The sequence below is a fragment of the Chelmon rostratus genome, chromosome 5, assembly GCF_017976325.1.
Source record: "Chelmon rostratus isolate fCheRos1 chromosome 5, fCheRos1.pri, whole genome shotgun sequence".
NCBI classification, from domain to species: Eukaryota; Metazoa; Chordata; class Actinopteri; order Chaetodontiformes; family Chaetodontidae; genus Chelmon; species Chelmon rostratus.
In genome coordinates, this window is record NC_055662.1 from 12815170 (window position 1) to 12829363 (window position 14194).

A 14194-nucleotide genomic window follows, 5' to 3' on the forward strand; every position below is an offset into this window, starting at 1 on the left:
CTTAAACTGACAAATCTGCTGCTCTGTTGATCGCTCTGAGGCAACATGGCAGTTCTTCATTCACTAACAATCATATTATGCATGTGATCTTTGTGTGTCCACATACTTTTTGCCATGTAGTGTATATACAGAGCATATACACTCTCTCTTTTCTGTCGAGAAAGAGAAAGTGGAAATATGAATAGGAACATTCAGTATAGTGCTGTTTCTGTGGACAAACAATTCTACAATCAAATGATATAAGCTTGACACTGTCCACATTTTCTAATATCATACTTCACACTCACTACAATCTGTGGACACTTGGCTTCACATTTTAATTTATTGTTTTGTGAGGAGAGTGTAGTGTGTTATCATTTTTGCATGTGTTTACTGTCTAAATAATGGGTACACAATTAAGGGTTTTGTGCTTCATTACAGCTGTTGGCTTTGAATGAGAATGCACGGCGTGTGTGTGTGTGTGTGTGTGTGTGTGTGTATGAAGGGGGGTGGAGGGTGTCAAGCACATTGATGTTGTTCGTTGTTCTCTTCCAGGTGGAAGCTCAGCAAATGCAGCAGGGTAACAGAGGTTCTGCACAGGCTACAGGGAAGACGAATGGGCTGATCACAAACCAACACGGAAACAATCCTTGGATGCATGCAGAGTAAGTATATTTACTCTGAATGGTCTTTCACTGTTACTGGAATTGATGTTGCATCATCAACATATTGTTGAAATAGCATCCATGTTGTCTTGTATTTAGTTTTACAAGGCTTTTTTTGTACCTTTGAAGCCCACTGATCATTCAGCACTGCATGCTGTTTATAGATATGCTCATGCAGACCTCATCTAGTGTCAAATGTTGTTCCTTTGTACTTTGTGGCAATAAAAAAAACCCAGAAAAGGTGCAGAGGTGATAAAAATAAAAACAGTAGTTGTATTCAATATTCAGATCATTTACTTTAAGTAAAAGTATCAACACCACAGTGTAGAAATGCTCTGATGGAAGGAAAAGTCCTGTATTCAAAATTTAACTTAACTTAAAAGTAATAGTACCCATAATGCAGAATGGTCTGTTCAGAAAAAGGTATTGTAGTTACTGATGCATTAACACATACATGAATTTAATGTTGAAGATGAGGTTTCTTTTTACTATATAAATAGCTGGACAGCTCATTATCCCAATCCATAATCATACACCATCATTTGTTTGTTGATTATATTTGTTATTATTAATTTGAAGCTGTAAAATAACTTCGTACTGAAGTTAGTAAAGTGAAAATCCCGTATTTCTCTCTGAAATGTAGCCGAGTAGAAGTATGAAGTACCACCTCTCCCTCTCTCTCGCTCTCTCTCTCTCTCTCTCTCTCTATATATATATATATATATATATATATATATATATATATACACACACACATTTAGTTTTATTTGTCATGATTTCTGCCTTGTTTTAAGAGAAATGAAACAATATGCGCATTAAGTTCTGTCACATGTGTGGTACAGTGCGATGCAGTAGGCTTCAGCATCCTCGATTAAGTAAATCTAAAACACTGACTATTATCCCTTTAACAATCTGTTCTGAAAGACACAAATGAGTGTGTGGGCTAAAAACATCATAATGACATGCTAAACAGTGTAAATGATCTGTGGGGAGCCCCATGAGTCAAGCAAATACACACCCACGGGCTCTTAGCTTTATGCGAGTGTAACCAGCCACAAGCCCCGCTGAACCAATCAAGCAATTCATTCATGCATTTAGTTCCATAGTGATTACTAATGTACTAATGTTTGACATCAAGCTATTTATTTATTTATTCCACTGATTCAAGCATCACTGGTTTCACTATTTCCACCATTTTTTTACACACTTTAATTATTAACTGTGATTTTCTTATTCAAATTTCCACACATGAAGTGCGTTTGTATGCATCTGTTTTTGTGCATATTTTCAGCACCTGTACAGACATCAGATCTGTGAGGACTAGTCAAGTACTACAACTACAACTTTCCTCAAATTAACTCATGAAACAAACATAAATGCTAAATTGTCATTACATTTTCTACATGGTTTTCCATTGTTTGAGGTTCTTCTAATTACGCCGTTTTGTTGCGCCCTCCTCTTCTGCACAAATTTGATGGCACTGTGTGCATGAGGCTAAGGATGAGAACTCACATTAATTAGCATTTTCTTTTGCTGATTGCTTGGAAATTTGGTTAAAATTTGTGCTACATTTAGATGAAAAACTGATACATGTCCAGTCTCATTTTGATAAAACAGTCTTTGCCTAAATTCTTGCATTCTTGCAAAGCACGACGATCCCTTTAACCTTCATCATTACACATTCAGTGTTAACCCTTTTAATCATAAATGAGCCACTTGAGATCAAAACTATGTCTCTGGCATGTTCCCCTGATATTTATTCGTGCAAATTCAGCACTGCGTACGCAAAATTTGTGTCACATGTGGACAATAAAGGACCAGTCCTTACATGGCCATATTGAGGATCATGAAAGCCTATGTGATCAGACGGGGAGCCTTCCTTGCAGAGGACCAATAACTGATCTTCATAGTACAAAGCTCCGCAACCTCTTTTCATGTCACTTTCATTGAGTGGAGGGCCATAGTGCGAGCTCTATAAAGTGGCTGGGCCCATTCAAGGGACTAAAGAGGACAAAGCTGAGCTCACTGTGGCGCCACAGACTCACAACCACAATAGGAATGAAGCAAAGGGAAAAGGGAGGGGAAGGCATTAAGAGCAAGAGACAGAACGAGACAGAGAAAGAGGGTAATGGTAAATTCATCTGCTGAATACATTTGCTAGAAATGGATAAAAAGTAAATCTACGCAAACGGCGGGTTCAGTGCTGTTTGTTGTGTTAAAATGACAGCTGTTGTATAGGATGTAGTGATGGTACGGTGAGGGTTTGTGACGAAGCTGAAAGTTGAAGTCAAATCATGTCACTGATTGATATCTCTATAATATTTTCACATCTTTTTTCATCATGCTGCACACTTAGAATCACTCAAAAAACCCAACACCACCCAGGACAAGGGTTTGTTTTAGTGTTATTTTTATTTCGATTTACTTCTATCTATAAAGTGTGGTTTGTGTGCAAACTTAGATGTCACTTCTTGTTACTGATCGTTGCTAACAGGTATCTTTTGCAGTTTGTGGGTGCTATATGCACAAAATAACTTTAATTATAGTTATTTACTATAACACTAGCTCTGTGTCAAAACCACCCAGCACTGTTAATACAGCATCAGTGCTATAATCAAATCAAAAATAGAAGTACTTATGTCATTATCCAATAAAGCAATACAGGGCTGATGAACAAGCTTAACCCATCAAAACAATGTTACATGTCCTTTCACCATGCTGAAACTCCTCTGTGAGACTTCTCTTCCTCCTTGCCAAACATATAACCATACGCAGTAGCTTTGCACATGTAACTTTGCACTCATCCTTAGCCTGTTAATGGCCTGCATAAAATTAGACATTACACATAATGCTGTCAATATGCATGATATTAAGCAAAGTGAAAAAACAGCTGAGGTTGATATTAACCGCATTTCCGATTCCTGTCTTTTTTTTGTGCACACTCTCCCAGCTGACGCCATGGAGGACGCTGCATGGTGGTTTCCTCATGGCTCCCAGGAAGCTCTGCAGTAGGATGCATGTCTGTGTCTCCATCTGGGCGCTCCCACAGATGACTTCCCACCTCTGCTTACTCATCCTGTCCAGCTTGGCAGTCTCATCCCAACTGGGTGAGTCTTATTGTTAACCACCAGATGTTCGTTGTCCCGTTGACATTGTGAATGATTCGTGGAAGTTGAGTAAACATTTACATGCACTGCAGTGCAATCAATGTGTCTCTAGTTATCTGACACCCAAGCCAAAATCTACTAAATGCCAACATACATTCCAATGAAATCATCATAAAGTAATAATGACCTGTGGTGGAAGATTTATTTGTTCATTTATTTATTTATTTATTTATTTGGGGGTGATTTCGTAGGGGTCTCCTGAAAGGTTTAGGGCTATTTACAAACTTAATTATTTTTATAAGTACATAATGATCTCATAATTCATTTCTTATTTATATTGTGTGTTCCAGGTTTGGAGGATGTCTTCTTCAGTCCCCAGAACCAGACAGTCAGAGAAGGAGAGGGAGTTTTCTTCCAGTGTGTGTCAGGTGAAAGTTTCCCTCCTGCAAGCATCACCTGGCTCAAAGATGGCACACTGGTCACGAGAGGTAGACAGATTCAGGTGAGCACCAATGCGGTTTTAGACCCGTTAAACAGCTTATTAGAGGGGCTATCAAACTCCCTTGTAGGAACCAACAAGAGATGCAACAATGCAGTGCAACAGAACCCCTCGAATGCATCTCAGTGGTCTTCACAGCACTTCTTTGAAGTCCAGCTAATAGCCTGGACCTTTCATGGCTACTAATAGTGATAGTCATTGTTCCAGCCTCAGCCGAGAGCCTCTGTTTGTGACTAATGTGCAGTGGTTGAATGCAACTAAGTACATTTACTTTAGTACTATACGTACTGTACTTAAGTACAATTTCAAGCTTGTTCTTTACTTATTTCCATTTTCTGTATTTTTACACTTCCACTCCACCACATCTCAGAGGCAAGTATTGTAATTTTTACTCAATTACATTTGTCTGACAGCAGTAGCTACTTGTTTCTTTTCAGAGTACAAGATTTTCTTCCTATCTAGCTATCCTATCTCCACATTTTGGGATTCTGAACTTGAATGTGTCTGATAAAGTGAAGGATTCAGTTGTGTCAGTTATCGGTTGAAAAATTCTTCTTCTTCTCAAGCCGGGTAAGCTATTTAAAAAGCTTTGGATTGGCTGGAAAGTGCATCGTCACAAAGCTGAAAACAGGGCTGTTTTTCTGAGCTCATGAAAAGTTCACTTTTCACCAATAGAGATTCACCACTCTGTCAAAACAATGATTGTATAAAGGATATTACTATATCGGCTCAGGAACACTTTGTAAAACCATCGTCAGCAAAGACAATTCAGTTGTCAAAGGTTGCATTTGGTTTTTATTTACATTTTACACAGCGTCCAAACTTTTTTAGAATCATGGTGGTAATAATAAAAAATATGACAGGGATCATTTTCCTGCAAAATAAATACGTTTACTGTTTCTTCTACCACTGCTCATGTGTAAGAAACCATCCCCACTGTCTCCGTGACCCATGTCACACTGAGGCAGACTCCAGCTCCACCCAGAGAGAAATAACCTGATGGATGAGATGAGGGTACTTCATTACTTACAAAATGAATTAATGAAGTGTTTGAGTGTTGTCTGGCAGCTGGGAATGGCCGCGGTCAAGCAGCTCTTTGGAAGACAAATGATGAAACCTCATGTGCCTGTAGAGCACATAAATGCAGTTTAATTTCAGGACTAAAAAGCCTCAAAACCTGTGAAACAGAGCAGTGGATTCAAACTTGACACAAGACTGATTTTTATTTTATTTTTTTTTAAATCAGGGCAAGATGAAAATTTAATATGTTGTACTGTATGCTTCTGTTTTTCATGTTCAGGGTGCGTATGGAGGTGGTAGCCAGAAGAAGACCTCAGGCACTCTACATCTTTTTAACATAACATTAGAGGATGATGGGATGTACATCTGTGTCACACACAATCCCTTACTGAATATCAGCAAGAGGAGCAAGCCAGCTAAACTAAGTGTGCAGGGTGAGTTTATGTTGCTTATTCTCTCACTCGTCAGTTCAGACCAGCAAATTGTCAGTTTATGTCTGACTAAGGAGTCATAGTTTATTAAATATAAACACTGATGTCAGCAAAAAGGTTGATTTTACAAGTGGAATTAGTTATAGGACTGTTATTCTTTAGTGAAATGAAAACTGTCATGTTTCATGTGATGGTTCTTCTTGCTTCAATGCAGTTTTAGCTGTTTTTTCAGTATTGAAAGAGGGCAGCATCAGGCACATCATGGTCACAAACATCCTGCTTTTGTTTCATTCAGATATTTTTATTCTACTTTTTTCAAGAACGAGTGCTACATTAAATGACTTATTCACATACATTTTCTGGCAGTGGGGTTAATATCTTAAAGTGCTGGCACCTTGTAGGGGTCCCAAGAAGGCTGCAGATCATCCAGGGCCCTGACAACATCACTGTTGCTATGGGAGCAGAGGTCTCCGTGCACTGCGTTGTTCGTGGCTTCCCTGTTCCCATGGTGCATTGGTTCAAAGACGGCTGCCTGCTGACAAACTGCTCAGCCTCGTTCAGCCTCCAGGACAATGGACAGCTCCTCACATTCAGGTCCAACAAGAGGAACATTAATTCTTCAGTGTTTTTTATTTCTTTCCAAGTTGTAATGATGACCCAGGCACTATGCATTATCAAAATATGCTTGTTTTGCTTTGAGTTTGTATATATGTTTAATATCAGTTTCAGATAATTGATGTCACTGTTGGGCAGGACAAGAAACAAAAACATTTTTCAAGAGCTGTTCCTGAAGGGGACACCAAAGATGGGCTATGTAATGCATAATTGCTAGTGTTTCTGTCAGTGGCTGGAATTCAAACAGCTTTGTTTTCCATCTATAATTAGCAGTAGAGCTTTCAATGCATATTATTATATCATTTAGAATTATATAGTTATGTTTACAATATGTCGAGGGGCACAGGTCATGTTTTTTCCTGTCCCTCCTGTAATATCCGCCCATGTTTAATTAACAAGTTGTGATCCACACCGTCTTTGTAGTAGCTTTCATACTCTTGTCAGACAGAATTTAAAGACTTATTTCTGGCTGTGTTTTCAGGAATGTGACCAAGGAGGATGAGGGCTTGTATCACTGTGAAGCATCCAACCAGAAAGAGTCAATCAAGTCGCAGCCAGCTTTCCTTCTTCCAGCCGGTACTGTATGCCAACGTAACACAACTCTACTCTGCTTTATTCACCAAACTTTGGCAGCTATCTTGCCTTCATTAGGGTGGTTCTGCAGCTGTGTCTGGTACCCTTATATACAGCACATTGATATGCCATGTGATTGTCCTTAGTTCATAAACTGAAACTATAACATTACAATCAATCAATCATATGTTTCGTTGATGGACTTACATTGACGCTCACACTGCACATCTGCACCTCACTGAATTTTGATGCTGTGAGGGGATCATTTTCAAAGTATGGAAATAAGATTATTAACAATGTAATAAGTAGTTTCTATTTCAGACCACCTTTAACATACCTGTGCCACATGTTGTAAAAACTTCCTCTATTGACTTCTGCTTCTGACAATTCAACTGCCAGAAGCCAATGAGAGAAACAACTTAAACAATTAAAAGAAATCTACCTATGTTGTAAATATATGACTCTTGACTCGTGCAGCTCGGTGGGAAACGTATATTTCAGTGACGCACATGTTGTGTTTCCAGAGATGGACTGGAGTTTCGTCCAGCAGCCCACAAACCTGACGGCGAAGAGAGGAGAAAACGTTACAGTCACCTGCAGGCCTCCATACAGCAGGCCAGCAGCCCAGGTGTCCTGGTTCAAAAACAACCAGCTTCTCCCTCCCACAGCTCACAGCACTGTGCTGCCCGGTGGAGACCTCTTCTTTCACAGGTGTGTGGGTTCGGTTTGTTTTTGTACTTTTGTGCACTGAAGCTAAGAGCATGACAGTGTGGATGTTTATGTGGTCTGAATCAGTTTGTGTTTATATTGTTGGCAACACATTACGAAGTGGGCAGACAAATTAACAATAGTTAATGGAGATGGAGATATAAGAGAAACATGCATTAATGAACAGTTAACTATTAATAAGAGTGTACATTATTTAACCTCTACATTATATTACACAGACTTTGGTTAATTCTGTATGTTTAGTGTAACAACCGGGGTCACCTACTACAAAACTTACTCCTAATAAAAGTGTACATATAGCATTAGTGTTCTGAAATGCTCTGTTTCTACAAGCTTGTGTGCTTTGACGTTATTCTCTGCAGCGTCCAGGAGTACGACAGCGGGAACTACTTCTGCAGGGCCTCCAACATCCACCTTCAAAGATTTCTCACCTCTAGAAGAGTGACCCTAATTGTTCTGGGTATGACGCTAAAATAGACCTGCAAACTGCTGCATCATCTGCGTGTATATAAGTCATTCTTGCTCTCTCCTCTTCCTGGTAGCCCCTCCATCAGTGAAACTGTGGCCCCAGGTGTTGACGGTGCCTGTGGGTGCTCGGGTGGTGCTGGAGTGTCAGGTGTCCGGTCACCCTCCTCCCTCCATCAGCTGGGTGAAGAGAGGCCACTCCAAGCAGACCGGGGGCAGGATTGCTTTGGGGTGAGTTAATGTTTTGCGACTTTATTTAAAAGGAAAGAAGGATTATGATATTTCCTGTCGTGCAAATAAGATGAAGCACTACAACAGCTACCTTATTGTACATGACCATTTACATGTTTCTCACACAGACTGAGAAATGCCACTCTCCACATCCAGTCAGCCAGGAGCTATGACGAGGGAGTGTATGTGTGCGAGGCCTCCAACACACTGGGCCAAAGTGGCAGCACAGCAATGCTGCGAGTTGCTGGTAAATTTTATACTAACTTAAATGTGATGTAGTGTCCTAACTACTTCTCAAATAATGATTATGTCCATTCGAAGAAATTGACTTTTGTGGCATAAAGGTTAAGAAAAATCAGCCATCCAGGGTAGGGTTCAAATTGCTGAGAAACCATAATAGTTCTCACTTTAAATCGTGCAGTTAACACTTGTGAGTACGGACTATTCTCTGTTTAAGACACAGTTCATGTATAGAGCTTATTGCTGCTCAACATAGTCCGTATATAAATACAAACTACACGCAAGTGGCTGCAAACCACACTGTGGGGAGAAAGATGTTCAGTAATCCCAGATTTTACCTTCAGTGGTCAATACTCCATATGTTTTAAGTATTTACCAAGAGACTAGAAGTGTATCAGTTATACAGAGGTTAATATAAATGCAAAACAGGAGTAAACAGACCCAAATGCTGAGACTGACAGGGTGTGGACTGGAGCACAAGGTTGCACCTGAGCACAAAAACAGGAGTCAGGAAGGCAGGCAGGGCAAAAACATCAACAAGTTTGTTAGAAGATCTCTGGGGGTCTCAGTTGTTAGAGCATGAGATGAACAGATGATTTGACAAACACTGGGTGGAAAGCTGGTGCTTCTGTACTCTGGCTGTACTCTGACATGATTGCATAATTAGAGGCAGGCGGGCTCAGGAGCGGAGGAGGCCGGACCAGACCTGCCAGCTACGCCCTGCAGTTAGACACAAGTAAATGACAGACAGGAGACAGAGGGGAAGGGAACAAAGGCATAATAGGAGAAAAGGAAGGGAAACTGCAGATCGAAACACAAAAATGCAGAATATATTTAATTTTCTTCTTTCCCCCTGACAGTGAGTCCCATCATAGTGACCTTCATTGGTCAGGTCAGCTGCAGGATCGGGGATTCAGTGGTCCTGCCCTGCAGGGCCGTAGGAATTCTGCCCATCACATATACCTGGACCAGGGGCAGAGCAGAGACACAGCCCCCCATCAGCCCCTCTAAAGAAAGACACATTGATGGTGAGTCCAAAGTGTGATTGGATTTTGCATTTATTTTCATCAGGTTCTCATGTGAAGCTGTTTTCAGCAGCAAACACGAGTAGCATCCTCACAAGAGGAGGAAACACACATGAAAATTTCACATTCTTAACTGGATGTGAATATGTTTCAGTTCTCTGTGATTTATGACTTGTTATCTTATGGTGGATGTAGAAGACGGAGCGCTGCATATTTCCAGTGTGCAGTATAATGATGCAGGGGAGTATTACTGTACCGCTGAGAACCGAGCAGGACGCCAACAGAGACGTATCATCCTCACTGTCACAGGTGTGTTGACTACAGTGTAACTTCTTCTTCATTGGTAGAGTGACAAATATGTCATATTATTAACACATATGCGCATCATCTTATTGTCACAGTACATTCAGAATGGATATTTGTGTTTATGTTCATGTGTGTGTGGAGAGCTGTAATTACATGGGGGAATACTATGGACTTTGAGGTTTGAGTTTTGCAAATAGCCCACTTGTGAGGCCTTGTGGTGCTCTCACTAATGATCCACAATAAACTACAATGACAAGATGCTTCGTTGACCCCACATGCACAAGTTTCTTTTCCTTGCTGATTGTCTTTCATGCTGTCCTAAGCTGAACATCATCCAGCTGATAGAGGCAAGCAGACAAGACTGGTTTTGTCTGCTGTGAGTAATGACGTTGTGATAATCTCTGCTGTGGCTTGTGTGGTGGCACAGTTTTGCTTTCAAATTAAGTGTACAGACGCTGTATCCGATTTTCATGTACAGTCTCCATCCAAAATCTGTGAATTATTCTCGATTGTGCATGCTCTTTGCAACTTCATCCGTGGTGACTCTCAGCTGGCAATGGGTCAAATCACTGCTTTGTGGCCTATTGCTTATTACTTATTACTGCTTACTACTTGTTTTGTGGCTTCTGATTGTGCCAAATATTGTGCCTGCACTGTAACTAAGAGTCTTTGTTTTCATATTTTCTAGAGCATCAACCCTGGCAAAGAACTGCCAGTTTCCCAATCCAGTGACCCTGTGGCTGAGCAGCACCTAAAGACAACACATCATCCACATGTGCAGGCACAACATAACGAGGCCTGTATGTATTTCAAGAAAAATGATACCTGATTACTAACCACTAAGTGCTCATGTTTGATGATGATGAGGCGTTACCTTTGGTGAAATTGTATTGGGTATATCAAAGAAGTAAGTAATTAACTGTTTTTTCTTTGTTATTTTTTATTTCTAGGCTCCTTGTCACCCTGCGATGCTACAACAAACAGAGCTACCACATATTCTACAAATTTAAGGGGGGTCGTGACTGAGCTAAAGATGCCACCAGGGTCACTTGGCCGTCTTTTACAGCACCACCCGAATGAGCCAACAACCAATCCAGCCCTGCCATTAGTCACGCAGGTGCCTCCCATGCCACCACCTCCTCCACGTCAGAACTTCCAGTCAGTAGATCTCCATACCCACCTGCCACTGACTAGTGAACCTCTTTTAATTTCAAATAGCAAACCACCAATAACATACAGCCAGACATCAGTGGTCACCAGTGAAGGGTTGGGTACAAGCGTTCAGTATCTCCTCACCGCAAGTAAATCCCAATGGACTTTAACATCATCACGTACACCGTTTCAGCATCAAGTCAGTGATGAATTGTTGATAGAGCCTGATTCTCAGGGCTCTAACATCAGTGCTGTTTCTCTAGCCAGTGAAATCACAGAGTCCTTCACTGAGACGTCCATGCCTCCACTGCCATCAAAGCTTCCAGTGGGTACATCCTTTGGCTTTCTCGAGGATTCGTATTTGCAGACTCCAACACTGAGTCCTGTGACCCAAACTAAGAGGACCCACTCTGGTCCAGTCACCCTGTCTTCTGCTTCACAAGCTGAATTGCACCAAACTCAACCTCACCAGCTGCTTACAGAAAGTCAACTTTACCTATTCTACCGTAAAACAACTTCAAGACAGGTTTCTCAAACCAACCTCGAGGACCCAGGTCATCAGAAAACACAGCCTTCACCGAAGCTCTCACAAATATCTCAGGCTTATCCTCAACAATCATTTACTCAAAGTCTTTCCCTGAAGTTCCACCTTGAGCTGTCGACAATACAGCACTATCTGCCTTCCACACAACCTTCACCTCCTTCAGTCACAAACACTCAACAATCCCAAATGTTCCTTTGGCAAACACTGCCTAAACCAACTTCAACCATATCTACACCTCCTCAGTCCCAACCTCAATCATCTCCAACACAACATCCACTACTCCACTCACCAGCTCCTCCACCACAGACAGAAACCTTTCCATTCCAACACAGAAATCCTCTTAAAACCCAGCCTTCAGTCTCAACCATCCATCCTCCTGATCAGACCTCCGATCCTTCAACACTGAACCCTGAGACTCCTGTTGCCCACCAGGTCAACATGTCCAATCCGGTACAACTAAATACTAGCCAGCAAGGGGACCCAGTTCAGTCAGCCAAATCAGCCAATGACTCAGAGCTTACAGAGTGGCTAAAGAGAAACACCTCCCAATCACCTATGACCAGCAATGACCCAAGGTAGGTAAATAATAAGATGGTGGAGTGATGGATAATGTGTAGATGTAGTTCCTGCCATGTGTCGATAAAAAGAAAAGCAGCACAGCAAAACAACAAGATTTCACTTTCATTTGTGTTTGTGCCACACTCCAGAGTAACGCAGCAGTCTCCATCATGGCTGCCTGTTCTAGAAAAGCATGACATCCCCATCGTGGTGGGAGTGGGTGTATCTTTGGCCTTCATCTTCATTACTGTTACCTTCTATTCAGTGGTCCAGAAGAATGAACCTGCACCAACAAGCCGAGCAGGTTAGAGATCCTCAGCCACACGTAAAACTTCCGAAAATCCTTATTCTTCAAGGAATAGTTTGACATTTTGTAAAACATGATTGTTCGCTTTGAGCCTTTAGCTTAACTTAGCACAAAGACTGGAGACAGGAGGAAACAGCTCTCTAAGGTAGCAAACTCTGCCTATTAGCATCTCTAAACCTCACTAATTAACACATTACATCTTGTTCATTTAATTTGTGTTATCCTGTTTCCCCGTTGTTTCCATTCTGTATGCTAAGCTACACTAACCAGCTTCTTGCCGTGGCTTCATATTTAATAGCCAAATATGATAGTGGTGTCAATTTGCTCGTCACCAGAAAGTGAATAAAGTATATTTACCAAAATGTTGAACCATTCCTTTAGAGCCAATTTACATATCCTTGACAGCTCAGAGGAATCTAGGCGTCCCCATAAGACATGCTGAACGTCGATCTGCAGGACGAACATATGAAAACAGGTAAACACACTATTATACAGGACAAAAAAGTGAATGAGATGAAGCCTCGCATTTCATCTTTTTGCCTCTTTGTAAAAGATTCAGCGAACCAAAGTGTTGTGTTTCTTGTGCAGAGCTTTTGAAGACGATGACTGTGTGGCTGTGATTGAGCAGAGCCCCAACACATCAGACACCCGAGCCCGACCTCCAGGACCCAGCCTGGTCACGGTGCAGATGGAGCCCACATTTGAGGATCTTCAAGAGGACACACCACCTGCTCTGGACAACCACTCAGTCACTGTAGAGACTTATCCTGAGCCCATTCTTGAGACAAAGGTTTGATAACGCAGGAACACATGAACATGACATGGGGAAACATTTGTCAAGAGATGTTTTTCTGCCTGACTTTTAGTAGAATTTTGGTCAGATTAGCACAAAAAAGAGTGGAGCAGTTTTCGCCACTCTTTGTTAAGGTTAAACATGTGAGAGTAGTAAGTAATAATCACTAATACTGTAATAACTTATTTTTATCTGTATTAGCAGAATGTGAGTCAGTTTCAGAATAGATATAACAAACATACAACATACACTGCAGTCTTTGCTATAGATTAATTGAAAAAAAAACCCTGAACCTCTAAAGAGAAAAACAAAACCATGTGGTTTCTCTTTCGTTCTTCTTATGATAAACCTCTGTGAGGCATAATTGACATGATGTGCACTTGTAGTGTTATTTGTTTTGCATACCATCTAAAATGTATTGCCTGACAGTATCTCAGCTATCTGTGCTGATAATAATAATTAGGCTGAACTTGTTTACTTTAAGTCCCATAACAAGCATTTCTGAACAGGCAACAAACATTTAATTAATGATGATGATTTTGGTTATCCTGCAGATCAAAATTTTCATTTGTCCAGCATTGTCATTTATGGTAAGATAACTTGTGAACAAATGCAGATTCATTAGTTTCAGCTGCACTTTGAACTTAATGCTAATATAGCATGCTGAAATGCTACAATAAGTCATGTCACATATGTATGTTGCTATGCAAATGTGGTAACATGACAGTTAAACATGAGTACAGGTGAGGTTGATAACAAGCAGATGATTTGCTTTAAGGGGAACTGTGTAGATGTTCGACATCATAGTCAGATTACAGGCATTACTGAATATGTGAAAAACTACGAGTTATAAAAGGCCTGTCATGGCTCGAAATGAAATTTGAGTCAGCAAGACTACAAGTTTGTAAATCAGAAAAAATCTGGGGTTTAGATCAAAGAGCCAACTGACCTATTT